The sequence below is a fragment of the Aulonocara stuartgranti genome (assembly GCF_965226115.1).
Source record: "Aulonocara stuartgranti genome assembly, chromosome: 20".
Lineage (NCBI taxonomy): Eukaryota > Metazoa > Chordata > Actinopteri > Cichliformes > Cichlidae > Aulonocara > Aulonocara stuartgranti.
The window spans coordinates 19348864-19362102 of NC_138956.1; the positions used below are offsets into that span (position 1 = coordinate 19348864).

General features: G+C 47.4%; 1 protein-coding gene and 1 long non-coding RNA gene across 2 annotated transcripts in view; one reads left to right on the forward strand and one right to left on the reverse strand.

The window, feature by feature from the left end:
* The first annotated feature begins 258 nt into the window (after positions 1-258).
* Positions 259-13239, forward strand: part of asxl1 (ASXL transcriptional regulator 1) — a 267754-nt gene continuing 254773 nt past the window's right edge. Inside the window, exon 1 of the mRNA XM_082517597.1 lies at positions 259-264. The gene's annotated coding sequence lies outside the window, so the exon portion shown is untranslated. The remainder of the gene's footprint in view (positions 265-13239) is intronic.
* LOC309696329 lies at positions 3801-4439 on the reverse strand. The gene is made up of 2 exons (XR_014273424.1): positions 4048-4439; positions 3801-3958 (listed from the first exon to the last, which is right to left on the reverse strand). It is a non-coding gene; the product is annotated as an uncharacterized lncRNA (long non-coding RNA).

Below are 13239 nucleotides of genomic sequence, written 5' to 3' on the forward strand. Positions count from 1 at the left end.
AGGAACATTTGCAGAGGACAGCCAAACCTGTTGGCCCACGGTGAATTGAGGCGCAGGCGTTCTCCTCCGATCAGCAGCCCGGCGAGTCTGAGACACTGTCCGGAGCAGCGCCGCCTTAGTCCGGCGCCAAATCCTCCGACTGCGACGTAGATGATCCCGCACGGCCGGAACCGCAATCTCCGCCTCCTGAGAAGGAAACAACGGCGGCTGATATCCCAAACAGACCTCAAACGGAGAAAACCCAGTAGCTGCCGAGGTGAGAGAGTTATAAGCATACTCAATCCAAGCAAGATGACCACTCCAGGAAGCGGGGTCAGAGGAGGCCACACAGCGCAAGGCGGACTCCAGCTGCTGATTGGCCCTTTCAGTCTGTCCATTAGACTGTGGGTGATAGCCCGAGGAAAGGCTCACCCCCACCCCCAAAGCAGTACAAAAAGCCTTCCACATCCGAGAAACAAACTGAGGCCCCCTGTCCGACACAATGTCCAAAGGAATTCCATGTAACCGAAAAACGTGATCCACGAGCACGCGAGCAGTTTCCAGGGCAGAAGGAAGTCTAGACAAAGGGACAAAATGCGCCGCCTTGGAGAACCTGTCCACAATGGTGAGGATCACCGAGTGACCAGCGGAACGCGGCAACCCGGTAACAAAGTCAACTGCAATATGCGACCAAGGTCGACCAGGGACAGGCAGGGGATGCAGCAACCTGGGAGGGGCCAGGTGACGGCTCTTATTGCGCGCACAAGTGTCACAGGCTAGCACATACTCGCGGGCATCACTCGCCAAAGCGGGCCACCACAAGAAGCGCCGCAGCAGGGAAACCGTACGACGCACGCCAGTATGACAAGCAAAACGAGACGCGTGCACCCAGTGCAAAACACGCGCGCGCACGGCCGCCGGAACAAACAGTCTACCCGGCGAGCCCGAACCCGGGTCCGGATCCTGCCGCTGCGCCTGGCGCACCAGGCTCTCGATCTCCCATGTCACGGCCCCCACCACGCAAGACGAGGGGATGATCGGAACCACCCCCATAGACTCAGACGCGGGGGGGAAACTGACGGGACAAGGCGTCCGGCTTAACATTGCGAGAACCCGGGCGAAACGAGACTGTAAAATGGAACCGGCTAAAAAACAGCTGCCACCGGGCCTGCCTGGAGTTAAGCCGCTTCGCACTCCGAATGTAAGAGAGATTCTTATGGTCCGTCCAAACCACAAACGGCTGTTCCGCCCCCTCCAACCAGTGACGCCACTCCTCCAAAGCCAGCTTAACCGCCAGCAGCTCCCGATTACCCACGTCATAGTTCCGCTCAGCTGGAGAAAACCGCCGCGAAAAAAATGCGCACGGATGGAGACGGCGACAACACCGCCCCCGCACCCACATCAGAAGCATCCACCTCCACCGCAAACTGTCTGGCACCATCCGGGTGGGCGAGAATGGGCGCGGAACAAAACAACTCCTTCAACCGAGCAAACGCCTGCTCGGCCTCAGGAGACCAACTGAAAACTCGAGCCGGGGACGTAAGCCGGGTGAGCGGAAGGGTGATCTGACTGAAGTTCTTAATAAATCGGCGATAAAAATTAGCAAACCCCAAAAACCTCTGCAGGTGTTTGCGCGAGGAAGGAGTCGGCCAATCAGCAATCGCTCTGATTTTGCCAGGATCAGGCCCCACCCGCCCCTTAGCAAGGACATAGCCCAGGAACGACACAGAATGAGCATGAAACTGACACTTCTCCGCTTTCACAAAAAGTTTGTTTTCCAGAAGGTGCTGCAAAACGCTGCGCACCTGCTGAACATGGTCCTCAAAAGACCGCGAAAAAACAAGGATGTCATCCAAATAAACGAACACACACCGACTCAAAAAGTCCCGAAGCACATCATTAATCAACGCTTGAAACACTGCCGGCGCATTTGTCAGGCCAAAAGGCATCACCAGATATTCGTAATGTCCACGGTGAGTGTTAAAGGCCGTCTTTCATTCATCTCCCTGGCGCATGCGCACCAGATGGTACGCATTGCGAAGGTCCAGCTTCGTAAAAATGACCGCGTCCTGTAAAGGTTCAAAAGCAGAAGAGATCAGGGGAAGAGGATATTTGTTCTTCACAGTAATGTCATTAAGACCCCGAAAATCAATGCAGGGTCGGAGAGATCCATCTTTCTTATCCACAAAGAAAAAACCTGCCGCCAACGGCGAAGACGATGGACGAATCAGGCCCGCCTCCAGTGACTCCGTAATATACCTCTCCATGGCTGCCTTCTCCGGACCAGAGAGGTTATACAGCCGGCTGGTGGGCAAAGGAGCTCCAGGTAACAGTTCAATGCCACAATCATAAGGATGATGGGGGGGAAGCGAGAGCGCACAGCGTTTACTGAAAACCGCCCCCAGATCATGATATTGTTCAGGTACAGACGAAAGATCCACCTCCTCGGGCGCCAGCTTAGACGAGCAGACAGGCGAAGGCGGAAGAGCAGACTGTAAACAGTGAGACAAGCAGTGGCTACTCCAACTCTCAATGCGACGGGAGGACCAATTGATATGAGGATTATGACGCTCGAACCACGGGTAACCTAAAACGATGGCAGACTCCGGGGAGGAAAAAACAAAGAAACGAAGAACCTCACGATGATTACCAGAAAGAATCAACGAAACCGGTTCAGTCTCATGAGCGACGGAGGGCAGTAACTGACCGGTGAGAGCCACAACGGAGACGGGAACCTGCAGGGGTTTCGTCTCAATACCGAGACGCCGCGTGAGACCGCCGTCAATAAAATTCTGCTCAGCGCCAGAATCCAAAAGTGCCCGCAACGGGCAGGTGGACACAAAATGGCCCGGCTGGCCACAATACAAACACAACCGTCCCTCAAACCGCCTCCGACGCTCCTCCAGCGTCAGCCGTGTACGACCCAACTGCATAGGCTCCTCAGCGGCGGGCGCCGGAGGAGACCATGCGTGGGCCGGACCGGGAGGAGGGGGACGGGACACTCTCCCTCTCACGCTCGCGAAGGCGATTATCGATACGAATAGCCAGATTAACTAGAGCCTCGAAACTCTCCGGTTCGTCACGAGTGGCGAGCTCATCCTTCATGCGATCGGTCAATCCGATGACGAAAGCCCCGCGCAACGCGTCATCACCCCACCCCGTCTCCGCGGCCTTAACCAATAGAATCAATAGAAAACTCCGCCACCGACCGGCCCCCTTGGCGGAGGCCGTGCAGTTGCCGCGCGGCCTCATCCGAGCGCAGGGGGTGATGAAAAACAGCCTTAAAATCCCGAACAAACTGCTCATACGTGACAGTCTCCACGGGATGCAGAGCGAGATAAAACTCGGCCCAGTCCAAAGCACGATCACGAAGGGCACCGATAACATGAGAAATCTTAAAAGCATCATCGGAAAACGCTTGGGGATACCGCTGAAAAAGCAGAGAAACCTGAATCAAAAAACCCCCGCAACGGCCCAACTCTCCCGTAAAAGGCACCAGAGCCGGGGGAGCGGGGTCACGAACAGAGCCCACACCCCGTGAGGCAGACGGTACGGGCGGGGGGGCAGGAACAGCGGGAACAGTAGGAGGAACTAACTGAGCCAAAGTCTCTTGAATGGCCGACAGGGTCTCATTAACCCGGCCCGCCCATTGCTCGGACGCCGCCAACTGCCGAGACAAGCTTGACAAAGACTCCTCGTGTTTCTGGAGTAAATCTGGACCTGTGTGTTCTGCCGAATCCATCAAAATGGTCGGAGTATTCTGTTAGGTCTGCTGGATTACATAGATGGATTACGTGGCAGAAACACACACGGACGCAAAATAGTTTGTGATGCAAGCTTTATATATACACGAGTGGGGGAATATTTACAAGGGAAGGGGCTATATACAGTGATGGATAAAAATGTGCCAGGAGATAAACACCGAGGAGATGAGACGGAGCCGAAGTATGCAGGTAGGCAGCAGACGCACCGGAGCTACCTGACAACAGGGAACAAAACACAGCTTATGGCGTACCATTGATAGCCGAACATTAAACACAAGTGGACGGAGAGAGTTGGAGAGCTTACTTGACCACCCAAACCACAGCCGCTGCGGTGATCGCCGCCTGATGGTACGTAGCACTCCGTCGTGGATCCACAATAGCCAACACAAAATCCTAGGTAGGCGGGCAGGCGATGGAACAGGCTAAGACAAAGAGAAGCAGGTGAAATGTGGATCCTTTAAAACATACAGCTCCACAGCGTAAAATCAACAGATGCAGCCTGTGCTGACTCGTTACCACTTGTGACAGCGACAATACTCCGACACCAGACGTCCGTGACTCTGCTCCCTAAAATTGCTCACTGATGACGTCCGATGCGTCGCAGGTGTGCTGGAATGCCATCAAGCCCCGCCTCGCCTACCTACAACCAAAAGGAAAACAAAACCCAAACAACAACAATACACCTACCCACCACCTCCTAACAGCGTTATCCTTGCAGGGGATGGGGGTTAGGCTTCTATACTGCTGGATTTCCTGATCCACTCTCTGGGCCAGGGAAAGAACGGGCTGCCATTGTTGGAATGACTGCAGCTCGTTGTCCTCCTCTTCAAAGAGTTCTTCCAAGGCCGTTTTTTTTTGTTTTGTTTTTTTGCTTTACTGGTAGCGCCTGAAATTAAATGGACATAATAAAAAATGAAGCAAAAAATGAAAAATCCATGACATTTAAATTATTATCACAATGAACTAAACTTACATAGTCTTCTTCATCCTCATCTTCATCTTCGAGCAACTCTCCCTGTGTGACTCCTTGCGCTAGGTGCTTGAGTAGAAAGTGACAAATAAACAAACAAATCAAAGTACCACGGATCCATAGATGAAAGGTATCACTCTCGCAATGGAAATGTGCTACAATGAAAAATGAACTGTCATATTGAAATACCTCATCTCCTGTCCCAGACTTCATCCTTATCCACTTTGAATTTACAGTGGGGCAAAAAAGTATTTAGTCAGCCACCGATTGTGCAAGTTCCCCCACTTAAAATGATGACAGAGGTCAGTAATTTGCACCAGAGGTACACTTCAACTGTGAGAGACAGAATGTGAAAAAAAATCCATGAATCCACATGGTAGGATTTGTAAGGAATTTATTCGTAAATCAGGGTGGAAAATAAGTATTTGGTCAATAACAAAAATACAACTTGTCTATGGAAAATTGTATTTAGTAGTCAGTATAATCTTTTAGTGATATAAGTTTGCATATGGTAGAATACTGCATGTAGTTATTTGTATTAGGAAATATTCAACCATGTATACTTAGAGGCATATAATCAATTGTGTGTGATCTCTAGCAGGCTGCAGGCTTGGCGTGCACCTCAGGAATGCACCCCCACGTCCTGGGAGAACGAGAGAGCTTGTACCTGGTTTTATTGTTTTATGGCAGGATTAACGTAGTTACGTTTGTTTTAGTCTAAGTGCTTTAACTGCTGGACTTCTTCACCCTTCTCCTGACCAAGGATGTACCTTTTATGACCCTTTGATCAGCAGGACACACACACACACACACACACACACGTTCAATGGAGTATAAAATAAAGACCAGGGGCAGTGCTCAGCGCGAGTCATTGAGACTGCCCTTGCTAGCAAGAAGTTCTGTGTGTTTCTCTTCTCTGAGTCTTTACCGAAGAAGTGTTTTAGAATATTTTCCCTAACACAACTCAATACTTTGTAACATAACCTTTGTTGGCAATAACAGAGGTCAAACGTTTACTATAGGTCTTTACCAGGTTTGCACACACAGTAGCTGGTATTTTGGCCCATTCCTCCATGCAGATCTTCTCGAGAGCAGTGATGTTTTGGGGCTGTCGCCGAGCAACACGGACTTTCAACTCCCGCCACAGATTTTCTATGGGGTTGAGGTCTGGAGACTGGCTAGGCCACTCCAGGACTTTCAAATGCTTCTTACGGAGCCACTCCTTTGTTGCCCGGGCGGTGTGTTTTGGATCATTGTCATGTTGGAAGACCCAGCCTCGTTTCATCTTCAAAGTTCTCACTGATGGAAGGAGGTTTTGGCTCAAAATCTCACGATACATGGCCCCATTCATTCTGTCCTTAACACGGATCAGTCGTCCTGTCCCCTTGGCAGAAAAACAGCCCCATAGCATGATGTTTCCACCCCCATGCTTCACAGTAGGTATGGTGTTCTTGGGATGCAACTCAGTATTCTTCTTCCTCCAAACACGATGAGTTGAGTTTATACCAAAAAGTTTCATCTGACCACATGACATTCTCCCAATCCTCTGCTGTATCATCCATGTGCTCTCTGGCAAACTTCAGACGGGCCTGGACATGCACTGGCTTCAGCAGCGGAACACGTCTGGCACTGCGGGATTTGATTCCCTGCCGTTGCAGTGTGTTACTGATGGTGACCTTTGTTACTTTGGTCCCAGCTCTCTGCAGGTCATTCACCAGGTCCCCCCGTGTGGTTCTGGGATCTTTGCTCACCGTTCTCATGATCATTTTGACCCCACGGGATGAGATCTTGCGTGGAGCCCCAGATCGAGGGAGATTATCAGTGGTCTTGTATGTCTTCCATTTTCTGATGATTGCTCCTACAGTTGATTTTTTCACACCAAGCTGCTTGCCTATTGTAGATTCACTCTTCCCAGTCTGGTGCAGGTCTACAATACTTTTCCTGGTGTCCTTCGAAAGCTCTTTGGTCTTGGCCATGGCGGAGTTTGGAGTCTGACTGTTTGAGGCTGTGGACGGGTGTCTTTTATGCAGATGATGAGTTCAAACAGGTGCCATTCATACAGGTAACGAGTGGGGGACAGAAAAGCTTCTTACAGAAGACGTTACAGGTCTGTGAGAGCCAGAGACTTTCCTTGTTTGAGGTGATCAAATACTTATTTTCCACCCTAATTTACGAATAAATTCTTTACAAATCCTACCATGTGAATTAATGGATTTTTTTTTCACATTCTGTCTCTCACAGTTGACGTGTACCTCTGGTGCAAATTACTGACCTCTGTCATCATTTTAAGTGGGGGAACTTGCACAATCGGTGGCTGACTAAATACTTTTTTGCCCCACTGTAAATCGGAGGTCCAAGACAGTGGCCTCCTCCATGAATCTCTGGATATCAGTGTCCTTAAATTTTAAAAGGGAGGAAAATGTGACATCATGACTATCCTTAAGTATTTATAACTGTCATTTTATTTATGATAAATGAATCCTAGTATCGTTTGGAAAGATCTTTCCAAATGTTCTCCTTTATGCTCCTTGTGAAGGCAAAGTCATCTTCTTGTACGGTGTAGTGTTGCTGTAGCTTTTGCAGGATGGGCAAAATCTCACCACAGGTCTGACTTTTGTCGCTGGAAACTGCTAGTGTGGAGGTGTAGTGCTTCTGCATGAGTACCACAAACTCCTCTACTTTTCTTAAGTCGTCATTGCCGAACCTGAGTACAAGTTAAGCCATATACCCATTATTTTTCAGTACTACTCAGCTTTCCTTTTCCATTGACTTTCTTATCTGTGGATCGATGGCTGGAGCCTGGATGGCAGGAAACTGCTGCTAGAATCTCTCCATCATCAAATACAGAGAGGTCCATCTGGTCTTTACATCTAGGAGCAGCATATGCTTGGGCAGCTCTGGGGAGTATTGCATTCACAACTTAAATGCTAATGTAATATTCCTTATCTTAGTTTATACATTTACTTTGATCATGATCTAATGATTTACATATACACAATCTGAACAAACTATTTACTATGCTTACTGAGCAACTCTTGCTTCTCCTTCAGGACCACTTTTGCCATGTTGTTCATCCATACAATCACAGAGTGACTTCTTGCCGCCCAGTTGGAAATGGCAAGACAGTTGTAGAGCTTCTGAGCTCAAAGGTTCAGGGTGTGTGCAAAGCATGGAAACTTGAGAATTTGTAGCTTTTTGACAGCTACATCCATGTTGGCCGCATTATCAATAGGGATGGGTACTGATATCCGGTGCCATTATGGCACTGGTTCTGACATAAATGGTAGTAACCATACCGAAAAGCAGTGCACATTTCGGTGCTTTATTTCAGTGTTTTTTTTTCCTGACATGTCATACACATTGGATTCTAGCCAATCATTTTACCTTTCCAAGGACAGTAGGCCGACCCAGGTGTACGTTCTTTTAGAGCAGAGCTACAGATTAAAAATGCCCAAGGCGAAGCGGTCAAAAGTCTGGCTATACTTCACAGCAAAATATGCAAACTCAGCAGCCTGCAGCAAGTGCTTTAAGGTAATATTGTGCAAAAGAAGTAACACCTCGAATCTGATAAAACACCTGGCAACGCATACCGATTTTTTAAAAGCTGAGAAATGCACCGTATTTGATAACTTGCTGCAAGACCTCACACCGAGCACATCTACTGCGGGTGTGGTGCCTGTTATCGGACTTGGAGTTAGCAACATCCCCCAAGAACCCGAAGAGGAGAGTCCTGGCCCTTGCCCTGCCAGTGTAGCAGAAATGATGACGGATGATGATGGCAGCAGCAGCCGTTCTTCTCTGGGTGAGTAGCTTCGTGTGTAAATTACGGTGAGTAGGCTAACCACGTTATTAAATTAATACACATAAGGTGAACTAGCAAACACTGTCGTAGTTACATGTGGCTGTCTTCTTGATAGCAGATACTCCCTTTGCCCTGGCCAAAAAGGCTAAAATGACCAAAGAAAAAATGGAAAACAACTAAACATGAGAGGTTTGTGGACAATGTTTGTGTTTTTTCCATTGTTTAAGCACTGCTTCCAGCCAAGAGTGATACCATATATGCCCTTAGCTTGAGAAAAGGCTAACATTGTTATCATTTTACAAAAGAACACAGCTAAACATGAGAGGTTTTAGGACAAAGTTTGTGTTTTCCATTGTTTAAGCACCAGTTCCAACCAAAGCAGGTATGTTATATCAACAGAAAAGGCTAACTTGGTTATCATTTTGCAGAAAAAAGAGACTGCTAAAAATATAAGCATAAGACATTTTTGGACAAAGTTTGTGTGTTACATTCTTTAAGCACAGGTTCGAGCACCCTTTAAGTACCACCACCGTTTCAAAAGTACCGGTTTGGCACCGGTATCGGACAAAACCTAAACGATACCCATCCCTAATTATCAACAGTGGCTGCCACAACCTTGTCTTTGATACCATACTCCTCCAAGATCTCATCAATCTCTTCTGCTACAGCTGCTCCTGTCTATGCCTGGTACACTGGTTTGGTTTTGAGGACTTTTTCTTGAGCCTGGCCATTCCTGACATAATGCAGCTGTGAGGTAATGATCTTGACTAAAACTTGTCCATCCATCTGCAGTGATGGCTACCTTCAACACATGTTTCAGGTCAGAAATCAGATTTGCCTTTTCAACTGCATACCAAGCAGGGATCAAGTGGTTGGTTAAACTGTCTCTGTTTGGGGCTTTGTACTTAGGGGTCAGAGTCTTTATCATTTCTCTAAAAAATATACAAATGGAAACGGATGAAACATTTGGTAAGAGGAGAACATGCAACTTTGACATTCCCTGACTTAGCCTACAACTAAACACATTCACTTACCGAAACTCGGGGGCATCTACTGTGCCTTTTACCACAAACTTAGTCACTACTCGGTGACATTCATCTATCCTGGCCTGCATCATTTTACTTTTCCCTGCCTCTGTGACAGGAGAAGCTACCGGTAGACTGCAGCGAGAACTGCCAGCATCTGAGCCAGCCAGACTCTGTCTTTCTCTCTCTTGTCACGGTTATCTAAATGCAATGCACAGTAATAGCAGGTTTTGCAATAAGGCAAATCACGCTAACATAATATGCAATGTTAGTTGATTAGTTACCGGCCCTATTAACAGGAGAAGACATGCAAACGTTACCGCTGCTGCTGGGTTGAGCTTCACTAGTTCGGAGCGAATCAAAAACACAACATTCATTTAACGTTATCTAGTGTTTTGTGAGCAAATGCTTCTGTATATTTGTAGAGTAAGCGTTTGAGCGTTTGTGCCGCTTAGGCACCATGTTTCCTACTGGGTAAAACAACATGGTGACATCATTCGAGGCGACTGGAATCGATAGGGGAATTGTTTGCAAAAATGGCAAACAATTCCAAGGTATTGAAACAGTGGGAACCGGTTCTCAACAAGGATCGGTGTTCAATTCCCATCCCTAGCCATAACGTTGTTGGTGCCTGTCGTAGTGGTAACCCCCCCCCCCCCCAAATGATGGACACCAGAGGTAAAGGAAGCCACCATGACTCACACAGTGGCTGAAGCAAAAACTTGGGTGTGGGAGGAGTTCGGAGATGTCTATTTCTGGGGCAAGGTCACCGAGGCAGTTAGACAACTCCTTGGTAGCAGGGGCCTGAAGGCTCTGGGTGTTGGTGGCAGGAGCCTGAAGGCTCTGGATGTTGGAGGGCAGTCTTGGTTGACACACCTCTACAATGTTGCATGGAGATTAGGGGTGATACCTCTGGATTGGCAGACTGGGATGGTGGTTTCCACAGGGTTTGTTCCAACTATAGTGGGATCAGACTCCTCAGCCTCACTGGGAAAGTCTATGCTGGCAAGGAGAGTCCATCTGTTAGTCAAACTTCAGATACAGGAGGAACAATGGGCTTTTCATCCTGGTCATGGAACACTGGACCAGCTCTTTATCCTTGCTTGAGGCTGCATGAGAGTTTGTCCAACCAGTCTAGATGTGCTTTGTGGACTTGGAGAATACATTCGACCATGTCCCTCAGAGGTCCGTGTGGGTGGCGCTTACCTATTTCTATGGGCTATTTGATCCGTATACAATGCTGCAGGAGCTTGGTCTGCATAGATTTAGCAGCATAACATCAGCAATTTCAGTCTTACAATCTCCTTTAAGAGGGCAATTCGCCATTCAACCCTAGTATAGTTTATACTGCATAGGGACCTCCATCCTGACTTCTAACAACATTGGTCATAATCAGTAGGTCAACCCCGAAATTTATCTCCAAGACATTAATATGTTGTAAGTGTGGTCAACTGTTGACATTTTCCTGTTGGGGAATGTTGCATCGATGAACAGGCATGCTTTTCTGTGTAAATAAATCTGACAATTCATAGTAGTTCTCTAAATCCAATTCAACTACTTGCAATTCTGAGATGATATGGCTACTGACCATTTTCTATTGACCCATTGTACATAAGAGAATGCCAGTTTTCCTTCAAAATGATGCTGAACTCCCAGGATCCAGAAAAGTATATGTTATCAGTTACTGGGGGCCTTTCTTGGACTTCACTCACTGGGATTATGGAGAGAGCACTGTTTTGCTCACTGACCCCAGTAACACCACTGCTTTGAACAGAATACAGAGACCCTTCATGTTCATGTGATGGTTCTCCTTCTCCTTTAGTTTGAACTGAAAAACTTTCTCCCTTCTTGGGGCGGACATGGGTGTTTCTGATTACACGACACATTTCCTACAGTCCTTGCTTCATACAGCTATAAAATACACCCCATTCTCTTTCAAAAAGGAAAATCTTTCACTGTGCAATGTTCCTTCAAATGAAGGACACAGATTTAGCATATGCCCAGCTCCACAAAACAAGTAGACTTTTGCTACATCTGAACCTCGTTCTCACCTCAATGCAGGGTCAACCTCCCTTTTCACTTTTGACACAGCAGTAGCAAAATTCCTCGTGTTAGTTCTAGGGAGGAGCTTGGAAAGAAAAGCATCTGGACTTCTTTAAGTTATTTGAAGATGTTTCAGTTCTAGGGTCAAATTGTGGAGAGTCCCAGATTTAAGCCCTAAGGGAGTGTCCCTTCAAGAGGGACAAAGGACCCCCTATTGATCCTCTACCTAAACACACGAGCTAAAGTGTGAAAATGGGTGTAGGTCACAATCAGCCAAGGTTTCAGGTGAGTTCATTGTGTAACCTAGCCCCAACCTATCATGTGATTTCCTGAGGTTAGATGGCCCAGGATGCGAGTGGGCGTTAAGGCGCCTGAGAAGGGATTTCAAAACTAGATTGCGGATGGCAGACAGCTGGTGTCGTAAACCACCACCTCTGTTCAAAGATGGCCATTCACAGTGGACATAGATGGCTTCATTCAATCCTCTTTCGAACCATCTGTCTTCTCTGTTCAAAATGTGAACACTTGCATCCTCAAAAGAGTGACCTTTGTCCTTTAGATGCAGATGAACAGCTGAGTCTTGTCCCGTGGAGGATGGCTCTTCTATGTTGTGCCATACGTTTATGAAGTGGCTGTTTGGTCTCTCCAATGTAGAGGTCTGGGAATTCCTCACTACACTGTACAGCATACACTATATTGTTAAGTTTGTGTTTAGGCGTTTTGTCTTTTGGATGAACCAGTTTTTGTCTGAGTGTGTTGCTGGGTCTGAAGTAAACTGGGATGTTGTGCTTGGAGAAGACTCTCCTGGGTTTTTCCGATATACCAGCTACATAGAGGATGTTGTTGCATTTGTCTTTCTTATCCCCCTTAGCTGGTGTTTGGTCTTCTTTTCTGTGCATCTTTGCTGACTTGCTGACTTGATGAAACACCAATTAGGAAAACCGCATGTTTTAAGAGCTTTCTTTACATGTGTGTGTTCCTTCTTTTTCCCTTCAGACTTAGAGGGAACAGTTTCTGCCCAGTGTTGTAAGGTCCTTATTACTCCAAGTTTGTGTTCCAGAAGGTGGTGGGAGTCAAAGAGGTTGAGGTTTCCATTCTCTTCAATGCACACGGCACAGTCCAGGAATGGCAAACAGTTATCCTTTGTGTCTTCCCTGGTGAACTTGATGTTTTTATCCACAGCGTTAATGTGAGCAGTGAAGGATTCCACTTCTTATGTTTTGATTTTGACCCAGGTGTTGTCTACATATCTGTACCAGTGGCTAGGTACTCTCCCTTTAAAAGAGCCAAGGGTCTTTCTTTCCATTTCCTCCATGTGAATGTTGGCTACAATAGGTGACACCGGGGAGCCCATGGCACATCCATGTTTTTGTCTGTAGAAACCCCCATTGTATATGAAATATGTGGTGGTAAGGCAGAGGTCTAACAGTGTGCAAATCTGATTGGGAGTGAAGTTGGTTCTATCTTCCAAGGAGCTGTCTTCTTGTAGTCATTTTCTGACAGTCTCCACTGCCTCCGTGGTAGGCATGCAAGTGAAGAGACATCAAAGGACACCATAGTTTCATCTGGATCCAGAGTAAGCTTCTGGACCTTGTCGGTGAAGTCAGTGGTGTTCTTGATGTGATGTGGGGTGTTCCCCACAAGAGGTGCTAGAAT